Consider the following 24,214-nt stretch of genomic DNA (forward strand, 5'->3'; position numbering starts at 1 on the left):
CTCTTTTGGCTTTGAGAGATATTAAAATGTATTACTCTCCTTTTGAGTGATAAATGAATGGAATTTCTTGACATTTAAAGTATCTTAATTACAGGCTGATCACATCACTTCATAGCATTCATGCTAAGCTTTGAGTGTGTAAACTGACTGTGTAACCAAGTCTGCCTCTTCTTTATTGACTGTTCTGCACTGACGCCAACTGAAAAGGTTCTCTAAAGCTCGTTGTGCAAGCTAACAAAAAGAGAATACTAAATGTGGGTGCTCTTTGATGTGATTATGGGCGCAGTGGCGATGCAGCTAATGTGGCAAACCCTTAGTCTTTGTCAGAAGCTTCCTCTTAAATAATATGGCTTTTATGTCATGGTTACTGGTGAATGCTTAAAGACACATAGGAATCAAAGCACACAGGAAGAAAAGAAAACCGCAAGCTCTTCATCGTGTTTGCACCAAAAGTAAAATGTTGACATGTCACGTCACTGCAGTGATTTCATTTTTTTGCAGCAGTTGGAACATGTCTGCTAACTAAACAGACTGCACTTGTACAGCATAATCCTTATTTACAGAATGTCATTATCAATGAGCTTTCTCTCCAAGCTAAATGTACACCAGTCACTGCAATCTATACAAAGCGTTCAAGAGCAGCCGCTAAATAAACGGTCCTTGCTTTCGTAATCCCACCTCCTAAGCGCTCCAAACCCTTCCTTTTTATATTTTATTCTTTCTGTTCCTTCTCGCATACGTAATTTTCTCTCCTTTCTGCCAACTTTCATTCCTTTTTTCTGCTTCATATTCATTCTTACTGTTTCAGGCTTGTCCATGAGAGACAATAGCCTCATTGTGATAGTATTCCATGGGTGTGTGTGTGTGTGTGTGTAGGTGTGTGTGTTGGACCACACAAGACTGCAGAACGCAAGGAGACGTGCGCAATGCTCCTTTGCTCTGTACCTGCCTATATAATCATACCTCAAATCACCAGGGTCTGACAGCTCGTCACCTTGCAGCTTAGACAGAGGAAATACCTCCAGGATTTACACATCCTTTAAGATGTGCATACGTGTCTATAAGTGTGTATGTCTGTGGGAGAAGACAATAGGACCTTTAGGTACCTGTCTCCTTGTGGCACTTGAGCAAAAACAGGGTGTGATGTGGCACACACACACACACACAGATGCAGCTTTATTGTGCACTGTTATCAAATGACAGAAGAGTGTTATGTTGATAAATGAGCTATAGATCAGGATAGAATTATTAGCCCCCCAACACGGCTTTTCTAAACATCCTAGTTTTATTTGGATACCTATATTATCTTACTTAACACACAGAAACAAAATTATTACATAAAAACTACCAGGGTCAAAATGATCAGTCCCCACTGACGGTGATAGTCAGGGCAGACCAGTTAGTAATGTTCACGTTGGTCTTCTGGAGGAAGTTCTTCACCAGGAGCATCGTGTGTCGTCATAGGTCGTCGTTTTGGAGAACAAAGTGATGACCCAGATCCAGTTTTGCTGCCAGCTGCTTGAGGTTTTCTTTCAAATTCTTCACATATCCTTCTTTCTTCATTGTTCATTTCACCTTGACAAGAGTCTCAGTTCCAGACGCACTCCATTTTACTTTGGGGTTCATGTTCTTTGGCTTGTACGCTCTCCATTCTTTCTCCAAACATAAGCAGTGTTTCTGTGGCTAAATAGCTCGCAATTGGTCTCATGTGACCAAACGACGCACTTCCAGTGTGCATAATCTTTCTGTAGGTTGTCCTTAGCGTTGTTTTTTTTACTAAAATAGTCCTGTTACTGGGTGAAAATCGCAATGCTTTCAAATGAAAACTAGTATGTTTAGATGTTGAATGTTGAATGTTGAATCGTTTAAACTGTTAACAAAAACACTTGGGAAAATTTTGACAAAAACTTTGCATGTCATAGGTGGACTAATAATTTTATCCTCATCTTTACATCTGCTGCCATTTGTCAGCGTAGGAGTAAATTTTGCAAGGAACTTGTGATTCACAAGATGCACATGTAATCTAAAAGCCACAGCAGCTGCATGATTTAGTAATGCCTTTGGTCACCATCATCACATGAACTGGTTAGGTTAGAGATGATGATGCATGTGTTTGTCCTAGCTGGGCCAACAAGTTCATGGTTACAGCCCTTAAGACATGATCAGCAGTTTGTAGCAGCTGCCAGAGAGACTCATAGTATTGCCATAACTAGTTACTTGCAGAACTGCATAAAGCATTTTAAACCAAATGCCCACAGTCAGTGTCTTAATCAGTGCAGCTCAGGTTCATACAGAAAATCTAAGTGGGATCAAAATGTAAGAATTATATTTGGCTAATATTAGTCCTTCCAATTTATCTGAGTTATAAAAACCCTCAAGAGAGAATCTTAGTGAATGAACCTCAGTCTTCAGTTGAAATATATGACTGGGTTGATGTTTGGATGGATGCAAAGTTAGATGAGGTGGTAAATTACCTCAGTCCACACCAAACTAGCAAAAGGCAGAACTTTGATCATGCTCTGGCTCACCAACCTTTCTGGAATTTTGGTTGTCAGACTAATGCCAAAATGGCAAATAACTTGAATTAGATGGTCAGCTGATTCTGAGCCCAAATTGACCCAGGTTCAAACCACCTTGCCAAATCTGGAAGCCTTCACATGCATATGAACTTGAGTAACATCCCATTCTCAATCCATAGGGTTTATTATGATTTAGGCCCACCCTTTGCAGCTTTAACAACTTTGACATATTTTGCTGCATTTAATTTTAGTTTCTTTTGCTGTCTTAGCTTTTCAGCTCCATTATTTTGCCACTTCTTCCACACTAAACTCTTCTGTTCTACAAGCTGCGTTTTAAGACATTTGGTTGGGCACTACAGTGCTCTTCAATTGAGCCATTGGACCAAAAGTGTGTCAGCCCACCAAATGCCCGATGTACCATATTACCAGTCCAGCCCTGGCTTGGATGCAGCTGCTTGGCCATGGACACCCGTTCTGGGAATCTCTCTTCACACTGTTCTGGATCTAATCTGAAGGTCACATGAAATTTGGAGGTATGTAGTGATTGAATCTGCAGAAAGTTGGTATTTTTGTCATTCCCAGTCACTTCCACTTTGTTATACTAACACTAACAGTTGACTGTGGAATATTTAGCAGTGAGGAAATTTCCGAGTGGACTTGTTGCTCAGGTGACATCCTGTCATGGTACCACGCTGGATTTCACTGAGTTCCTGAGGGCGACCTATTCTTGGACAAGTGTAGAAGTAGTCTGCATGTCTTGGTCCTGAACACCTTCAATGATTTGGATGGGTGAGTGAATACTTTTGGCAATATAGTGTATGAATGACTAATGGCCGGATCACATTTGGTGCTCCAGTGTGCAAAGACAATAAGTGAATTTTCTCATGCACTAAAATTTCATATCATAATCTTATGTTCTACAGCTGGAGAAAAGGCCTGTATATAAAGAATGAACTATGTTGAATATCTGTATTTTCAAATGTGGTAGGATTGTTTGTATAGGCACTGAGAAGCTGAATATTTTCTCAGTATGTGTATGTTTGCGCACGTGGACGTGTTTCGTCTCTGAAGGCCATGCTACTATAAATCATATGATACACTGCAATGCGTTAAAGCTGAAAAAACAATGGTTCTCAGTGAACCTATACTCAGGTATAGTTCAGCAGGAATTTAAAAAGATGTTTTAATTAAAAAAAAAAAAAAACTTAAACAGACCCTTCGTTTTGAATCTGCATAAGACGTAATTAGAACCGTACCAGTATTTTAAAGCCCAAAACCAGTATTATTGTTTAAACTTGTAAAAATATCTTGAGGGATGGGGTAAATTCCTTTTCTGAGAAAGCAGCCACAAAAGAAGCACTTTAAACTTCAACAGAACATGTAATTAACCTGCCAGCACGACAGTGGCTATTATGCAGGCAATAACCTACAACTACTACCTCCACTTCAGGATGGTATAAAAATCAGTGTGAGCATGTTGTAAATGTGGGTTTTATGTTGCATTTAGCTGCTCGTGATAACATCTTACTCCTGGGTAAAAAGCAAATATTATTTTTTCCTACGTTTGAGTAAGTTATAATGTTGCACACTAAGTGGCAGTTGTAGCAACCAGTGTAATTGCTGTTTTATTAAAATATTAGATGTTTTTAGAAGTTGTTGTATTTTAAGAAACTGGATGAAAACACAACCAGTAAGATGCAATTCAAAAGTGTACCTCACTCCATTCCCCGACTACATTCACATACCACATCTTTGGTTTAGTGCTTTAGGATTAAAGTTCTGATTATCTGCAGTGTGTATATGTTTATATTTACACTTGAAGGCAGTATTGTTACTATGGATTCTATTTTGCAAACCCAGCTTCCCAAGTCTGATACTGAAAATTTCAGTTCAAGGATCCACTACTAAACATATTTTGTAATTCCTACTTCCAAACATGTAAAAGTTTAATGTTTCCTGCTTTCTTGCTGTCCCAAAATTTAGCTTTCTTTCCCTCACTGGCCAACTATCTAAGTCCTCGTTTCATTTTTACAGTGTAGAAATGAGTAAAAGCAGATACATACAGGCCACCCACCTAGTTGCAACACGATGCAATCAAGCCTTTTTTTAAACAGCAGATTAAAAAGGTCTACCCTATTTTAGCCCTCTTGTATGTTAATCACTGAAAACATCAGGCTAAAATTATAAAGAGGGGTAGATAGCAGCTTTTTATAATTATATTTCCTTTTCTTGGTTTGCTTCCTCAACCAGATTGTAGCCTACAAACTGACCACCACTCTTTCTTTCCCTGCCCACAGAGAAACCAGTGGGGTTTTGTGTGTTTCAGGAAGCACTAAAGTGGTAGAAAGATGGGGAATATGGTAATAATAATATTTTTTTAATTGGAGCTTTAGTTTGTTGGTAGTTGAGCTTTTAATAGGAGACGCTCTAGTGATTGTCTTTATTTTAGAATATGAAAATTTAACCCCAGGAGCCAACAGCACCAACAGCTGAAGTCTAAGTGTTACAATGTTGACTTAATAGTCATACCAGTGGCACCATCCAGGTGAAAATATCTATTTAAATATATCGGGACGTGTTTTCATTTTTCCTCACACTGTTTCCTGACTGCTCCTCTGTGAATCGCCAACTTGCCATGGTGGATATATTATATTATATTATATATATATTATATTAATGCTGCTATCCTGTAAATATCATACTTACTTTTGGAAGTACTTACGTTTGTTTTATTGTACCTTTTATATTTTACATTTATATTTATTATTGCATTTTGCACCAAGGGAGTGGCACTCCAATTTCGTTGTACCCTGTACAATGACAATAAAGGCTATTCTATTCTATTCTGGAGAAGTTTGTGTTTCCCAGCAATCCCAGGGGCTATGCTGTCAGGGCTTTTGATTCAGGTAGGGTCTACCAAGGCAAATTGGTCCTGGGTTAGGGGTCGATTCACAAAACCCCTGAGAAAAGGACCAAGGGACCAGTTACCCCAGTAACAGGGTTGCTGGGGCCCCACCCTGGAATCAAGCCTGTGGAGGAAACTTGAGGGAGAGCGGCTGGGGGCTATGCCTTGGCAGATGGGGCGAAACTCAAATTAGCAACATGGGCCTTCTCGGTTGGGGCGCACCAAATGCAGGAGGTGCTGTAGGGATCAGGTGCAGTGTGTGCCAGGCAGCAGCCAGATGTGGCACTCCAGTTCCCAGCTCTTGGGACATGAAACATCCCCTCTCTGCTGGGAAGGGAGCTCGAGCTAGTGAGTGAGGTTGAGAGCTATAACTAGATACAGCTAGATAAAATGTCAATGATTTCCCGTGTGAGATCGATAAAGTATTTATCTATCTACAGTCTGGCTCACCTCAATGCACAGTTTTGGCACTGAAACCAGACTCCCAGAGGGAGGCTGGACTCTGTTTCAGGAGTTGCCCTGGCTGAGAGGGCTGTTTTCCTGTGTCTTTAAATCAGGCAATATGCTATAATATGATATACAATAATTTGCACTTTGACATTGACAGTGAGACCTGGTGGAGTGGGATTTGGAGGAACGGCCAGCCTGATCTGATCCCAAGTGAGACTCCATTGTTGGACTTCTGTGCCAAACACTTTCAAACATAAGGGCGTTCATAAGCGCACCTGGCAGGAGCCTCAAGGTCGCAGATTGATGATTGATTTCTAGGGAGAGGGAGATCTGGGATTTTCTCCCTCAGATAAATGGCACAAAAAGGATGAGTGACTGGATATGAATGGAGTGAAGGATGCTCGGGTCACAACAAATATTTATTACCTTGGTGACTTCTTTTCCTTAATTATGATCAAGCTTGGCAATCAATATTTTTGTGCTTACTGTTAAACTCTTCTCATTTAGATAATTCAGTATGAAACCATTAATTTTCTCCAGTTACTGCAAATCAGAACGGATAAATGACGAAGCCCTGGTCTGACTGACTTAACCCCTCCTGGGTAAGGTGCTGTACAGCCTTTTTAAATAAACCTCTTTATAAACAGTGACAACTTTCCTATAAAAACCACACTCTTTGATTTTAGACATTATGTTGGTATCTATAGTGCTATCCCACTTACAGAACAGATGAGGCCTTCTCTCAGGCTTATCTTTTGATCTGGCGCTCACTCAGTCCTGATGCCCTGATCCACTCCTTCTTTTTGTCTGAACTTTCCCCCTTTATCTTCTGTTTCTTCTCTAGCCTATCATCTTCCTCCATTTGCTTGCTCTGTTGTACCTTTGGTGAAAGCAGCATGTGTATTCATGGAAAAACAACCCATCACTGCATGTGTGTGAGCAGGTTCTCATACAGATAAGAGATCTTAAACTAACAGAAGAGCTTAAGAGCTAGTGAAGCTATCAGATGGAACAGACCATGCAAAAGATGAACCGATTACATGCATTTGCATACGTGTATATGCATGCACAGATGCACGTGCACACACAGCAGGTAATATGAATGGGAACAGAGGGTGGCAGATTTATTTTGCAAGTGGGACGGAGAAAAATAAACATAAAACATATCTTATGACCTTGTAGCTAAAAAGTGATCAAGCCTGAAAGTTTGAAATGACAGATGAACACAGAATGTCCTTAAAAATACAAAAACACAGGCCAGTAGCAGAAGGCACGTCAGTAGATTTTATTAACGTGGCAAAGAGAGATTTATTATTTAACAATAACCTTTACTTTTGAAACATGATGCCGGCTAAAATGCAAATAAAAAAAGAATGCAATGATTGCAAATCTCATAAATTTAATGAAAAGTTTTGGTTCATTTTGAATTTGATTGCAGCAGAATGTCTAAAAAAAGCAACTACCATTAAAAGTGTTATCCACCCATGTTTAAGTGGGCGGATAACAGTTGTATTAATCAACTGCAGCATTTATTAACCCACTTCCCAACCAGCCACACACATTGCCTGGGTCTAAGTTGTTCGCTAGTATAAAGTTTGTGGGGTGGCAAAGCAGCCATGATGACTCATGTAACATCTGCTTATTTCTTGTTGAATTCAGGTGAGTAAATCCACAAAAAGTAGCAGCATAGGTCAGCTGATCACAGCCTGTATACATAGCTGACAATAGAAATGATTGTGTTTTCTTTCTAATTGATTATTTTTCCCACGCTGTACCATTACTAGTTTTAGGGTGCTAGATCCCACTCTAACCCCTCTCAAATACAATCATTTTTCTATTTAGGAGTGGCGAAAAAGCTACCCATCTATAATGTAGGCAGCAGCAAAGAGATATATTTTTTTTAAATTGTCTAAATACATTTGTTTGAATTAGATTTTAAGTTGAAATAAAGGCCATATTCTTTTAAAATCCCCCAAAGATCCCCTTTGGACTTACAACTGCTTCTGAAAGATACATAAACACACACACACACACAAGTACAGATAACAAAACCTTGGAGCCATGCTGACTGTACAGCTGACTGTGTAAAGCTCATGTTTTTGGTGTGCCAATGCAGACTTGTCAACAGTTTCAGCACTGATATGTCAGCCTCATGACTGGTTGGTCTCCAGCCTGAATCTCGGGGAAACCTTCACTCAACAGCCCTGAGGTGAGTAAACACTGTTCTTATGTGGTAGTGACTACTGTCTTGTTTCCCTACCAACCCAGTGTGTTTTGGTTGCAGCAGCATTGGCAGAAGCTTGTTCATTAGTTATCTTCCCTGGAGCAGAGGGATTAATAACAATATCCCATTGTCCTGTCGTGGCACAAGGAGAACAGGGAAAAAGACAACCTGAGGCTGAGGTGTTAAAGATAGTTTTTTAATACAATGGTGGCATTATCACGCCAGAAGTGTGTGATTGTCTTGGGATTCTTCATTACGTTAAAGAGGAAAAAATGACAACACTGCAACCTGATATTTGAGTATTACCTCTGCCTTTTTTTGCTATATTCCAGGTCAGCCTGCAAAACAATATTACGTATTCTTTTTTTTAAGAGTAGTCTTAATAAATTCAGTCACAACACAAAAGTGTGTGTACATTTTAAGATCATACGTTTAATATCTTGAGGCAAGAACTTGCAAGAACCTATCGAGTATCTTACATTAAGTGAACATAAACAGAGCCTGTCCACTTAATAATTTCTTTTCTCTCTGCCCACCCATTAAAGACATTTTCTTAACACTGGTATGACATTGTGACTGAAGCATCCAAGAGGTTATATCACTCCTCAGTTTCAGAATTCGGCAAAGATTTTTGCAGAAGTCAGTATATTCTGTGGGCTCTTTTTTCTGTGCAATAGTAAATGTCTTTCTTCAGCATAGGAGCCTCAAAACTTTTCAGGGTAGACTTCAAAAGAAGGGCTTTGAAGTCTTCCGCCATATGGGATAATGAAATGCATGGCGAGCTGTCAGATTAACTCAGGAGGCACTTCATTTTGACAAGCTCTTTGGCTGCTCAATACAGGCATCATAAAGGCTTTGTAAAGCTCAAAGAGCAAGAGACCACAACTTCATTGATCCACAAATGATGCAAACTGTCTTATTGCTGGAAGTCTGGAAGTTAGTTTTGTGTGGTCCTCTCTCTCTCTCTCTCTCTCTCTCTCTCTCTCCATATATATATATATATATATATATATATATATATACACACACACACACACACATATATATTAGGGGTGCAACAATACACTAAATTCACGGTTCGGTTCGGTTCGATACTTTGGTGTCACGGTTCGATATTTTTTCGATACAAAAAATGTTCATGCCTTTTTAATTTGTCATTTATTAAAATTATAAATATATATTTTAACTCAAAAGTACAGTTTTTAAATTTAATGTTGCTGAAACAACAAAATAATAAAAAAAATAAATAAATCTATCAGATCGAGAAATCACTCATCTTTGGAAAAGAGAGTTTATTACAGAGAAATGGGCTCTTCCCAAAATAAAAGCTATACTATACGCTTCTTCTGGGCTATATTCTCAGCAGCATATTAAACATATCAGGTCCCCATAAGGAGAATCATGTGCTGACGGCTGTCTAAATGACTCGGGTAAAGTTTGTAGCACGTGTGCTTGTTGTTTTTGTCTGCTTCCACTTGTCTTTGCACTAGGATGATGTCGGCGTAAATGTGCAGTCATATTCGTTGTGTTCCCACTAGTGCTGTCAGCGTTAATCTAGTTAAAATGACACTAACGCCATAACGCAGCAAATCTCCGTTAACGAGTTACAGCGGATCCCCCGTGCGTGGGGCTGGACGGCGTCAACACCTTAACGAGCTGACTGCGCTAACGCACTAGTTCCCACCAATGTAATTGAGCATTGCGTGGCACATCCGACATACTGTTTTACTTTTGTCCATGACGCGCTTACCATCAGGGTCATACTTCACATGAAAACCAAAATAGTTCCAAACACCGGATCTGAATGAGGGTGGGGGAGGTTCAATTTCGTGTAGCGTTGAGGCAGTTGCCATGTTGCAACAAGCTTAACTTATGTCTTGCTAGCTTGCGCTGCGCTCAGTGGATCTGATATAGATATATATATATATATATATATGTGTATATATATATGTGTATATATATGTATGTGTATATATGTATGTATGTATATATGTGTATATATGTGTGTATATATATATATATATATATATATATATATATATATATATATACATATATACATATATATATATATGTAGTCTTGGGCCATATATAAAACATTTGGTCTTTGGGTCTGTAAAATTAAAGCCAAAACTAAAGTGCCTTAAACCTGCAATCTTTCAGATTTCCAGCTGGGGGGGACTCCTCAGCTTGCACCTGTTTACTTAAATTAAGTTATACTGTATTTGCACATTTTGCATCTTGCACATGTCTTCGTCCTGTCTTGTCTACAATATCCCGACCATAACTTGAACCTGGCATTCAATACCTACTGCATAATCCACTTCGTATTGTATCTGTCCTGTCTTTGTTTATTGTACAGTTAGTGCTGTATAGTTATTATTATAGTGTTGTATAGTATTGTATAGTTAGCACTTTTTTATCTCTTAATTTTACCCAAGTTATTTAGCAAGTTATTATTTTTTTTGTAATTCCTAGTTTTATATCTCTTGGAGATATGTCTTTTATATTCAACTATAGGTTGTAAGGGAAAAATATTTATTCTACAAAATGTGCTAATTGGGTACTGGTGGTTGTCACTAGGTGAAATCGGTCACAAAAGTGGTACGATTATGGACCAAAGTCACAATGAGCTTACCTAGCAAAAGCAAACAATCTCTTGCAACCACTCACCAACCAGTCATGGAATACACACAGCCAAAATACACACAGCCAAAATATATCCAAAATTTTATTATTATGAACGCATGCACCTAGATAACATAACTTGCTCGCCTATGCTAGCATTACCTGATCAGTTCCAACCTTTTTCCAAACATTGCCATGGCGATGGCCAAAATGCCAAACTCAAGGCTTCAGAATCCAGAAAATAGCCACATAGTGGCTACTTTCATCTTTCCTACAGTTCAATTAAAAGCTGTGCAATACAGCTAGGCTGTTAGCTAGCCATCATATAGCCATCCTTTGTCACATATCCAGTTAGTTGCAGCTGCCATCAGGCGGGAGGCTAAGTATGCCCTGGTCAGGTCACCTAGCTAGACTGACTTACAAAAATATTACAAAACTTTTTCTAGTGAAAGCCACTGAAATGCATATTTTGACAGTTACTGGGTCATTTATGGGTCTATAACAAGACGGTGGTATTCTTTAACTTGCATTAAATTCGACACATGATACGTGCCAATATTAATCCCCTGTCAATCACCGCAGTTCCCAGTAATCAAAGCTGCATTGTAACAGCTTCAGATCTCTAATAATTGACATGTGAGCCAGCAACACTCCATTAAAAACAAGCTGAGGAGTCAGTTCAGCTGTGTCTCCCTTACCACAAAGCCGCAAAATGTAAAACAAGCCTTTAATAAGAAACACATGGAGGAGTGGCATAAAGCTTTAACTGGCTTTGACACAGTTTCGCTCCTCATTCATATGTATGCCACATCATAATCAAATCCCTGCTGAAAGTAACAATGCCTGTTTCCAAATTCAACACTTGCTTACAAAGCACATGTTGACACTGGCGCCAGAACGCTGTGGCACTACCAGCTTCAGTCATGTACACACATCCATGCAGTTCTTCACACCATATAATGATGTTCATTATCAGAGACAATTGTATTTTTCTATCTTATGAGCTGTTATCCTGCACCTTACCTGTTTACAGACTCCCCCTGTGGAGGGTAACCAAACCTGTAGCACCATGGACGATACAACACACATCTGCAAAAGCTCAAATACGTACAAGATCACACCATATCGTCTGTCTTTATTCTTTAACGCTCGACCCACATTCCTCATCCGTCATGTGTTTTTATTGTGTTTTCATTTAATCTTAAGGGGCTCGTATATATTTATAAAATTAAATGCCTCCAGTTCATTTATGCAAGAGCACTGAGTTTTATGTAAAACTGTAGCTAAAGCATAATTTATCTCAATTTGTCTCAGTTTTGCGTGGTCATTCTTTGTGTCACTTTTCTTTGTATACACGGGTCTACAGGTGCAGCCGACCCTGGAGCGAGCAGTCATTGCAGTCAGGAAACTATTTAGAGCTGTGAGACGGGATGGACGTCTCACTCAATAGCGCTTCTGACACGGTTTGGTATGAGTGTTTGGTATTACAGGTGGACTGGGACGCCCAGTGGAGTCATATGTCCACAACTGACCTTACAGATCTGCCAAAGACGGTGAAATCTCTGTGTTTATGCACTTGAGGTCCAGACTTCAGAGAGGCACTTGCAGAGGAAAATGAAAGGTTATGTGAATACTTATCCAATAAAATGTCCTTTTAAGCTTACAGTTTCTGTGTAGGTATGTGTATCCTTTCAGCCCCCTAATATCTAATTTTCAGTTTATCATTGAATAATAATACTGAATGCTAATTCCCTGTTGAAAAATCATTGGGAATCTCAACTATGTGTAGGCTCTTGCTTGCTTTTGTGTTAGTTCCACTGACAAAGACTGTCCCTCCTCTTGATGTGAAGTAGTTTATTCCAGTGACAGGTGTGTTTGTGGGTGGTGTTCCTGATAGTCTGGGATGGGGTTCAGAGAAGCTTAGTGAAGTTTCTTTAAAGCTGCTGCCGTAATTTTAATGAGCGGCAAGGAGAGGGATTGGAAAACTAGAGACCAGCTTATCTTTAGTGGTCTTAACCGCTAAGTTGGTCTTTGTTAAGAAATTACGTTGGTTGCAAACTTAAGCTTAGTATATGCCACTGGCCTTTTCTAAGCACGCTAATGTCAAAGCATGCCTATTGTTTGATAGGCCTCTCTCCTATTAACATAAATGTCCACTCAGCCTACTCAAGGCCAGTCGATAGTGGTTCTCAAATCTGGGGCTAATTTGATACAATACCTCAGAACTCTTCACATAGTCGCCTCTTTAGACTTATGACTTTGACATCATTCACCAGTCAGTCACACATGTCACATTACCTAAGGCTGTTTTCTAATAGTACACCAAAAATGGCAAGTTTGAGGTCACAACTTTGGGGTTTCTGTAGGTAATACAAAAATAAGGCATGCACACTCGTGCAAACTGAGATGTGTTTAATTCTCGAACCACCCTCCATTTCTTTGCTAGGAAAATGGGAAATCGGCACAGCAATCTATTGAAACATGTTTTAACATACATACATATATATATATATATATATGTACAATATATAAGACAAAAACTGAGTTTGTACAATTCTAGCAAGCTTGCAAGTCAATTTTTGGTATGATCACCTTTATTCTTCAACACAGTCTGAACTCTTGTAGGCAGCTTTCTTGTAATAATAAAAGGAATGGTTCTCCAGGCTTCTTGAAGGACATTCACAGCTCTTCTTTGGATGTTCGGCTGCCTTTTGTTGTGTTCTCTGTCAAGACAATTCCATAATGCTTCAGTAATGCTGTGATCCGGACTCTGGGGAGGCCAGTAAATGACCGATATTGTTCCATTATGTGTTTTTGTACCCAGGTATGCTTTTACTGCATTTGCAGTGTGTTTGGGATCATTGGTAAACTTACAACTTGAATGTAATTATCATGGATCAAAATCTGAGTGTTCCATGAATTTTGACAAGATCTCCAACACTACTAACTGAAATTTAGCTCCAAACCATGACAGAGCCTCCACCGTGTTTTAAAGATGGTTGTACACACTCACTGTCTAGATACTGTTCATTTGCTGTAGGTCCTTTTTTATGACTTGTTACTTCTTTTGTCGTTTTATGCTCGAATGATTCACAGGTCAGTGTGAAGTGGCTTAAAGAACAAAAAAACAACTATTCCTCTGAAAATAGTCGGGACTGAAAATTACAAGAAAGTCTGACTCCTAGGAAGCAAATTACTAAGAAATACAGGGTGACTCAAGACTGTAAAACTGAGGGTGATCTAATTCTGTTTGTCATCTTGTCGGAGATACTAATTCAAGAGGAGTTGTTGGTCTGCTACTACAAAATGAAGGGTAAAGGTTAGGATTAGCTTAAAAAAATGCAACATAATGTGATTTATGCAGAAGAAGAAAACTGAACTAGTTTAAGCCCTGCATTGTCATATAAAACCTTATTTATAAGTAATGATTCTCCCCTAAAAAAGCAAGAATAATTTCCCCATTCTTTGTATTTGCATTTGTTTTAGTGGGAAGAAACGTCACACTGAGAGTTACGAGACGGTGGGGAAACTACTTAGAAGTGGTCCTCCTCTTTACTTAAGCATTACATAAGGCTAAAGTGAATCCTCTCTCCAGCTATCAGTGACCTTGACAGTTACATAACAGGAGTGCATGTATGTGTGAAACAGAACAGAGAGGAGGAGAAAGCTGCGGAGTGACATGGTTTGCTAACCTCCAGAGGCAGCAGCACATAATGTTCAGTATTGACCTGCTTGTATGCTTCAGTGACTTCGGCAGCGTGATGTTTGTACCTCTTGGCGTCCGTATCTCCATCTGAACTCTGCGGCGCACACTGGGCTGGCTCGGCTTCCTGTTATTGGCAGGGAAACAAAAGAGATCTCAGAGCATTTGCAAGTGGCGAGAGTAATCATCTGCAGTGCTTTAAGTAGGCTACTCCGTGTACATGTAACTCACTAAACACCTGCTGAATTGTGGAAATGTGTAAACTGTGTAGATAGCAAAATGTGATTCATGCTTCATTAGATTTTTCTCTAAATACATTTGCAGATAAGCGGTGCGGTGTGTAAACACGGCTTCTGGAACATCCATTAGGCTGCACTGCTAAAGTTCTGCTGTGGAGTTAAAGTTTTAGTTTGTCTTTTTGCTTCGTTTTAAAGACTGCAGGCAAACAGCAACGCCATGTTGTTCTTATTCTTCACACATTTTGGAGTACCGCTGTAATTTATGATTGAAGGCTCCTCAAAAAAGGTACAAAACTATAACCTAGACTGTGATGCTTATTGGATTTGCCCTAGAAACAAATCCCTCTGACCTAACTGGCTTCGTTGGTTTTACAGATACCAAGAAAAGCTTTACAGTCAGAATGAAGCCAGATGGAGGCAGCAAGACAGACATAAAAAGCCATATGATGATTTTACAATTTTTTTCACCTCATCCTATCCACTCAAATATTTTTAATAGCTCTGCACTTAATCAACTGGTATTATTTTTGTATTTTTAAATATTGTATTTATATGTTGTGTTTTAAGAACAGCAATGTTAATTGTAGCTTATCGGTTTGGCTGCTCAGTCTGCCTGAAAGTCCTACACAGACATGTGAACTGGCTTTAAAGAATTAAAGATATAAATCAAAGAGTTAGCAGATGACCAGCTCGAACTTCTTTCCAATATGCTTCTGTTTTGTTTAATATATATATATGTATAAATGCACCACGCTTGCTGCGATGGACAAGTGGCACCAGGGCAAACTGTGAGTCATCAATGGAAACACTTGGAATGGTGTAGTAAAGAGAATCCATCAATGAAAGGATCAAAGTCGTGACATTTTCCTATATTCTGAGATAAAAATCAGTCCTGTGGGTGGGTTGGACGCTGCATGCAACTTTTTTTCTCTCTTTTTTTTTGACTCACCCCACCACTTTGGCCTTTCTGGTTTGACCTACATTTCATGTTGCCCTTGTGTGCATGTAAACATAGCTTAGTACTACAAATCAGGTTTGGGGTTTGGTCAGGTGGTGGAACATTTTTTCAGCTCGTTTTTGAATGGAGAGTGCTAAATCGTGTTTATGTGTCTAAACCAATAGGATTCAAAGTGGTGTGCACATGCGGGTGTTTGTGGGGGTCAATAATGTGCAGGGTGTGTGCGCCTCGGCGACTGTGGACAGAAGTGGTGTGTGGGTGTGTGGACTGTGTGCTGTGTATTGTGTATATCTGTACAGTCAGAAATTAGTGCTGGGGGTTATTCTGGAAAATCATTGTCCGAGACAATAAATGATATGAAACAGTTATATATCGTGTGGTCGTTCGTGATAACCAGGGAGTTTCTCTGGTGCATTTTTAATGGGAAAACTACTGTGGTTTTACAACCAAGGCCATGGCCTGCAGTGAAAAACCACACTGCCAATAATGGAAGATGTCGATATGAACAAAAAATTGAGAAAAAACAAAAAATGGCTGATTGAAGATGGACTCATAGGTAAAAATAAACAAAACAAAACAAAAAACCCCAGGGGAAACATTTTGTGCATTTCATAAAGTTGCAGTTTACTCATAAGTACATTTGTAGAGACACAAGCACATGTCTGACGTTTAGCCTTTAAACCAGCATGAAAGCAAAGCTTGAGATTATTCTGTGGCCTAAAAACAGCTGAACTGCATTGAATTGTGCGCATGTGATTGTATTTCTTTCAGCAGAGCCTTGTAAACTGTCCGCCCGCCGTTATCAACCTGCCATCAGCCAGACTTTCTGGTGCGCTCTCCTTCTTTCTCCCCGCAAGTCAAGCGCAGCAGAAAGTCTATACAAAGAAGTAGATATGATTATATATCTTGGCAGGAACAGTGTGCATACATAAGCGTGTTTATGGGCGCGTGTGCATGTGTGCGTCACGGCGTGTCCTGGTTGGAGGAGAGAACCAACTCATGGAACACTTGACAGAAGATATATACCTTTTTTCCAGAGCAAAGGGAAACACAGGCAGGCTCCAAATGATACACGGCTCATCGAGGAGGCCCGCGAGAGCACGTTCTCTTTTCCTCCATCGATTCCCCGTCTCCAGGTGAACCCAGCTGTGAACCCGCGAGCTCCGCTGGACGCATTTCGTTCATTTTTTTAACGGTCCTTTTAACGTGACAATAATATCTCACAGCCAGCCTGTCTGCTGTCTCCCAGCATGTGCTGACTCGATTTGAACCCAGCTCTCCTGTCAATTTCTTCTCTGCCAGTTGGGCAGACTTCTCATCTTTTTTCTCTCTCTTTTTTAAAAAACATTTTTTTTATCGTGCCTTTTTTTATTCGTGAACTTTCTTCCTAGAATCTAGTGCGCTTCCTTCTTCTTCCTTCTCGTAGGTAGGCCTCTTCCTTTGCCAGACAGAGGAGCACAGTGTTCCTTTGTTATTTCCAGGGATTAAGTCTAGATAACAACCGCAGCCACTCAGGCTCACCAGCACATCAGCAGCTTTCTATCTGTGGCTTTACATGCCTTAATTGGGATTTTAGAGGCATGTCCCCACAAAGGGAAGGGATTCCTAAATATCTCAGCTATGAGTTGAAACATTGGACACTTAACGGGGCTCTTACTTTAAAAAATAAAAAGAATAGCTGTCTCTTTTTGATGTGTCCTTATATAAAAGCAGATACGGTGAGTAGTCTGTGAGTTCTACCTTTAATATCAGCTGCTGTGATAGAAACGTTTCATCAGCTTTCGCACATGCTCACTTGCTGTGCTTCCATTCAGGACAGAGGGATGATACATTACCAGTTGGTCCTACTCCAGTTGGCCCCTCCCCTTGACAACAGTTGCCTAGTGCCACAACTGGAGCCCATCACTGGGGCCGGGCTGACAGCCAGCCTGCCAGATGTGAGGCCTTCTCCACGCTGTCTGTAATCCAAGCAGAAACACAAACTTCAGGTACACACACTCGCACGTACGCAGATAACTCAACACTCGTAAAGTATAGCTTATCGTGTAGCACTACGCAATTACCTGCCGTGTGTGTGACTGCCTTTACTCTTCTTCTAAGACTGTGCTGTAGAACATGAGAGACAGTTTCAGAAGTGGTATGCAGACCTCCCTGTTTTCCATCCAAACCCAGGAGTGACCTTGTTGTGGCCACAGATTCCCCTCCGTGTAAAGCAGCCTCCTTCAGGACCCTGCTATTAGCGGCTTTGTGGGGCAGAGTGGCGACATCTTAATGGCACACAGACAAGAGGAGGCTACAGACCCCTGCACCCTCCAGCACTGAGAGCACAGCTGACTGCAGGGAATGTGGACACTTTGAGATGTATGCTGACAGCAGCCACCAGGGGCTGGTTGGAATTTGTGTTCACGCGAAGAAAAACGAAGTACTGTTTTTATGCTGTTTTTACAAGGAACGCTTGGCAGCTTTATACATACACTAAGGAACTCGTACATGCTAATTATGAGCAGGGAACTAGAACTAGAAACTAAGAAAAGGGGCCTTTGTGCTGAAATATGTTTTTATTTATGTACCAGTTTGTAGGCTAAGGTCAGGAAACTGCCAGACTGACATACAGCACTCAGCACGTGTCGTAACTTTGAAATTCTGAGAAATCTGTTTATTTTGGGGGCAAAAGGTGTCCTTTTAGGTGACCTTGAAACTATTATTATAACTGTACAGTAATAGAGTTAAAATGGAAATGTGTGCCAACAGCCTTTTTTGCAAATTTGCATGAGTGAAACAAAACGGAGGATTAATTAATCTCCTAATCTTAGTCAATCAAAATACTACAGATTGGGTATGCGTGTAAAAGAACTCTATACTCTGCTCAAAGCGCCTTATACAGCATGACTTATATAGAAAGTATTTGAATGTGTAAATAACATTTGCACTCCGATAGAATCAACAGAGACCGACTTAAGGTTAGTGCCTTGCCCAAGAACGTTTTGCATGCAAACTGCAGCAGCCAGGGATCGATCCATGAACCTTCCGATTAGAAGACTACCTCCTGCTACAACAAACCGCAGCCAATGCACACGTAGGTCCAGACTCCCGTCCATATCAGCCAACAGCAGGTAGAAGAAGTGAGCTTCCAGAAGAAGTGAAATCCAGTGGAAGCGTTATCACTGCTGACCGTACGGATTACTGGGATCTAATCAGCTGGCTTGGCAAAACCTTAACTGTAGTACAACGACTACAACTGATTTGTGCGTCTTTCTTTCTAAATTCACTTAAAGGTCCTGTGCCCTGTATCTATGTGAAATATTGAGCGGAAAAAAAAAAAGACTTCCCAATGCCTCCATGTATTGCAACAATTAAGATCGCTTACTGGGCCAATGAGGTACGAGTTACCATTAATTCAACAAGTTACACGTTCCCTTGCTGACACCGTTAATGAGTGATGATTTCAATTTGCAGGACACGTCCTGCACCTGCCTCTTTAACAACTTGCGAAGACTGCAATGATCTGGACTCTACATACAAGTAAAAATAAGCAGGGCTGACTGAAGATCACCTCGAGTTGGACATTCACCGATGATCTGAACATTGTCAAACACGCTCAGAATGACTGAAGTTGTTTTAGATCATTAGTTGCCCTATTTGCCGATTCATAAATGGACTGGTACTTATATCACTTCTCTGCTCTACTGGAGCACTCTATGCAACATGCCGCTTTCACCCTTTGTACAAGCCCTTTCTTCTAACATTTAAACATATAAAACTGGAAGGCACATGAGGTTTAGTATGTTACCCAAGGACTGCAGTCAGGGATTAATCCGCCAACCTCCCAACTAGCAGATGACCTATGCTACCTCCTGAGCTATAGCTAATGCCACCCACACACAGCTACACCACAGTGAGATGGGATTTCTTGACATCTGCTCTATTTGTCAATATTAGGCCTGAACTATGGAAACTAAGAGATGCTCTCCTGTGGGCTCATTCTAGTTTTTGTGAATATTACCCAAATAAGGATGAATGGTGCATTTTCTGGGAACTACTTTAGGCCTTGGATTTATATTGATTTGGTCTGAGGGTGAGCATTTACTGCAGCAGTATAGCGATTGTGGACTCTAGTAATGAAGGAACATGTCAGTCAGTGCTACATGTTGCTTGTTGATGTATCCTTTCTTAGTTTATGCACCACAGTAAAGCTGTATGGCTCCAAGAAATTATCTATCAGATCATGTTTCTATATATTTGCTTACAATGAAGTAAAACATAGAGTTTTGTCTGCCATTTCATTGAAAGCAGTCTGAAAATCTTTATACTCTTCAGTGAGTTAAGCATTGTCAGGCTCTCATAAACTGCTTTAGCAGAAATGGTAATAATGTCTGTGGCATTCAGGGTCATTCTGCTAAAACTGTAACAAGTAAAACAGACTTGAGCTACTTGGAAAACCTTCCAGAGGCCCTGAGAAGTAGTGTCGTTGAGCTAATAAGTCACCATTTCCGATATTTTAAGTGCTCTGCCATGCCCAACTTCACCAGGCTCTAACTTGGCCCGTCCAGTCAAAACACTGGAACGAGTCTGTTTGTTGGTTAATCTTTCTGTTATGCTTTTAAACTAAAGTTACATTAAAAATGATCTTTCTGTTATAACAGAGCATGACTGTGTAATCTTAGGGAAACAAGTATGTGGTTTGTAGGCAATCCATCTGTCCCTGTTAGCACAAGTGTTAATAGGTTAGTGGCCACAAATTAATGCATTTCTCGTCACGCGGACTAAGGAGGACACAAGCCATAAACTGTGAAAGCATGATAGGGCCCCTGCCCAATGATCCAGTCCAGGTCAAGACTGACAAATAGCTGTCACCTGACAGTATCATTGTTTTATAGCCTCAGAGACAGTTCACAGTGAGTGCGTAGCATCAGATAGCCTCGTTAATGAGCCTTATCTGAAGTGGCGACTGGCAAACAGCCAGCGAGAGAAAATAAGACACAGTGGGAGGAGAGTTTAAGAACATAAACAGATGCTCTGCTCTCAGATCTGAAAAACAGTATTTCCTTCTCCTACTCAAGAGAAAGTTTCTCCAATCAATCCCGACGTGGTCTCCTCTGTGTTAAACTCCAATACCAGAAGAGACTTACAGTAGCAACAGCGGCAGCCCTCAACCTATACACGGCTTGACCCTCTGTAAAAGTTCAGCCACCTACCTCCCCAAACCTCTCCCATCCACCTCATTTTCCAAACCTTTGTTCAGTCACAGGCCACGAGCAGAGAAATGTAAACAGAGCGCCCTGCTATGACTCACAGGGAGCTCCTTTATCATAGCAACTTGCCAACGTAGCAGCAACTACCCCAGAATAGAAATGAAGGGGGAAAATACAGCACATTTGTGCACAAATTTGCTGTCATTGATCATGACTGTAAGAATGGATTCATTTAGCTATAAATAAGGGATTAATGGACTAAATCAACCTAAGTACTGAAGAGATTAATTTAATCTACTAATTTAGATAACTATGTTTATTATAAAAACCAAACAAAAAAAGCTAGAATCACTTTCTTGCTACATGCACTGCACACTTATTTGACCATTTGTCTAAGGAAATTTGGCTGCAGGCTTGACAGATGCTGTCTGTATTTGCTTAAAGTCAAAAGAATGAGCTTGTAACCCAGTTACATGGATAATAAAACATTAAATGCATTTAACATCTTTTTATACTGCAGTTGTATATCACTCGGGGTGGCCTGTGGCTTCATTATCACTCGCTCGCTATTGCGAATGCTCTGCGAGGCTAACATCAAAGCCCTCCATAAGTCAGCTGGTGTTTGGCTCGCTGCTCATCAAGCTGGCAAAGACCAGGCTTGAACTTCAGAAGCTCTGGCCTTGGTTCCACAAAGAAAGCAATGATGTCAAAATTTCTGGACACGCTGCAACATCATACCACTCTGAGACTTGAGAGGAGCTAAAGCTCTGCTGAAATCTGGAAATGGAGGTGCGACCATAAATCAGAGGTCCCTCACACTCTCTCACTCCTGACTAATTTCAGCCTTTTCTCTTTCTCCCTCTCTCTCCCATCCAGTCCTTTGGCCTTTCTCAGCCAGCGACGGCACATTTTAAACCCATTAGCGATCGGCCTGCCAGCTGTACATCAGCAGAAAACCATAAATTGTTTTATTGGATGAAGTTTCTGCAAAGTGATGAGCTCAGCGTTACCGATTCCCGGTATACTGCAAGTGTATTGTGCGAGTGAAAGTGTGCCTCTTGTCAAATATTCAAGAAGAAATAATTGTTATTTCCAAGGCTTTTGACATTCGCTTTACTGTCTCGTGCGCATTTGTCACGCCTTTCTCCAAATCTGTGTCAGTGGGCTGGGACCTTTTATAGTGTTTAAATTGAATTTACTGTACAAATATTTGACTTCTTGTTTTTGATTTTGCAAGAGGCCATCTGTTATTTCTGCAGGCATGTGCTTAGCAAGCATAAAAATCATTGGTGTTTTCATTAAAAAGTCTGTTTTGCCTTATGTGCAAACGTTGCCGGTTAGTGGCGTCTCAGCTACACGTTTTCTTTGACTTTATCGAAGAAGGAGCAACTTGTGTGAAGTTGTTTACATTAGGACCCACCTCCCTGCTCACACCAGCCTATCCAAGTCACACAGCTGTGTGCAATGCAAACACTCTGAGTCCCCTTGCATTGTGTTGCCAGGGCAACAAGACCAAAGCCAGGTATACCTACCGTCCACTTGGCGGGCAGCCCATAGCCCCTCAGTGAGCCACATGCTCCATTCCACATCAGTTTCTCCAATAATGTCACGGACAATGAAGAAAGAGGGCGAAGATTTTTCAAACTCCCCATCAGGCAAGGAGGTGGAGGGTGGTATTAGAGGATTTTGGGGGGTTTTGGTTGGTGGAACAAAACCAGTTTCCATTAACTGATTATTGGTGTTTTCAGCTGTTGCTGTGGAGATGTGATTTAACCCAGACGCTTAGCTACCCTCTTAACCTCCTCGTCATCCACTCCCCCAACAGTATATACACTACGTGTACTGTGGAATAACACATCGGTGCGTCAGCAGGCCATAGGGAGGAATGTTGTCTCCGAAGACAGGTGTGTCACACCAGTACTGCCATGCAGCATGCACAGGAAATATTCCATTATATTCCCTGGACCATTATAGTCCCTGGACTGCAGACCCCTACAGTGACTGTTTATTGTCTGCTTTTCATTGTAAGAGGACGTTTATGAAGAAAACCAGATCGGCCAGTCGCTGTCGACTGGAATTTAAAGTTGATGCTGCCATTAGCAGACTGGCAATTAAAGACACACTGGTATGCAGAGGTACATTTTTACGATGACGTACGTTTATGGGTTTTGAATACTTGAGCAGAATTTGAAGCGTATGGCACGTGCATTCTTTCATTTTTATATGGACTTTGACTCATGTCAAATTAAGCCTTTACATCTGAATTCACTGTTGTATTGACTGGTGGCAGCTGTCTGACTTCTCCTGTCTCCTGGAGTGTTTCCACATAGCTGACTTGCATCATTTAAAATAAGTGGATAGGTGAAAGTGAAGGTGTGGATTTTTGCCATCAACGGTCCAATGTTGAGTCTTTTCAACCAGTTATTGTTCCAGAACTTCATCCAAGAAACACAAATTCAGCCGCACTTAAAAGACTTTATGAAACACATCATTCTTATACCAAGATGATGTCTTACTTCAGGAGAAATTCATCAAGTATGAGCGCTATAGAGAGCTTTCAGTGTGTAAATCTTTTTTTCTTTTAAACCATTTGTGCCATATTCCTCTTCAAAAGAGAGGGTGAACTCATTGCTTTCGGACACGTAGACTAAGAGGGAACATGTTTGTGTGCTGGGGTGGGCATAGAGGACCAAGGGCAGGGGGTAATGAATCAGCTGAGGTTACGGAGAAGAAGAATATGTACAGTCTGGAACAGGGCAGCTTGGATTTAGGAGGGCAGACAGCTGGCATTCTGTTTCTCATCAATAAACGATTACGTCTGCCTCCACTCAGAAAACAGTCCATGTGTACCCCTCACACATTTCATAACCTTTCCTTACTCACATACTGTCCTGACAATCCAGTCACACGTTTGACGTGCATGGATCGCTAGCCTGGGGACTTTGCAAGGGGCCGAGGGATGCCAGCGAGCGATGATATCCAAACCAAAACAAGATCAAGCTGTGCTCGTACTAACAGAACAAAGGAGGGAAGAAGAAGATAACATGTGTCACTGAGCCAATGATGATGCTGTAATAGTGATTAAAATGTGAGAAAAGGTTATCAGGAAGTCACTCAGAGAAGGAGACAAATTGGGAGGGAGAGATCAGAAAGGCAGATGTAGAAAGAGACATGTGGTGTTGAGCAAGACCTGACCGGAACACATGTGAACGTGCGTTACATGTCCGACAACATGTTCAAAATACAGGCGCTGAACTCACCCGGGACATAACAGCTGCAATGCATGGCGCCAAAACACAAGGCTTGACACATAAAGACAACCATATGTCAAAATGAGATGGGTGGGGGGGGGGGGGGGGAACAATGGTTGTGCGCCGTGAGATATGCAGCTAAGGT

The 24,214-nt window shown here is 40.7% G+C and overlaps 1 long non-coding RNA gene across 2 annotated transcripts; it reads left to right on the forward strand.

Annotated features, from left to right (window-relative positions):
* Positions 1–7,995: 7,995 nt before the first annotated feature.
* Positions 7,996–17,917, forward strand: LOC112843721 (uncharacterized). 2 transcript variants are annotated; one of them, XR_003216186.1, is made up of 3 exons: positions 7,996–8,083; positions 17,441–17,614; positions 17,799–17,917. It is a non-coding gene; the product is annotated as an uncharacterized LOC112843721 (long non-coding RNA). The 2 variants fall into 2 exon arrangements; XR_003216187.1 differs by lacking the exon at positions 7,996–8,083 and adding an exon at positions 14,485–14,631.
* The last annotated feature ends 6,297 nt before the right edge of the window (positions 17,918–24,214 follow it).

Source organism: Oreochromis niloticus, linkage group LG23 (assembly GCF_001858045.2).
Source record: "Oreochromis niloticus isolate F11D_XX linkage group LG23, O_niloticus_UMD_NMBU, whole genome shotgun sequence".
Lineage (NCBI taxonomy): Eukaryota > Metazoa > Chordata > Actinopteri > Cichliformes > Cichlidae > Oreochromis > Oreochromis niloticus.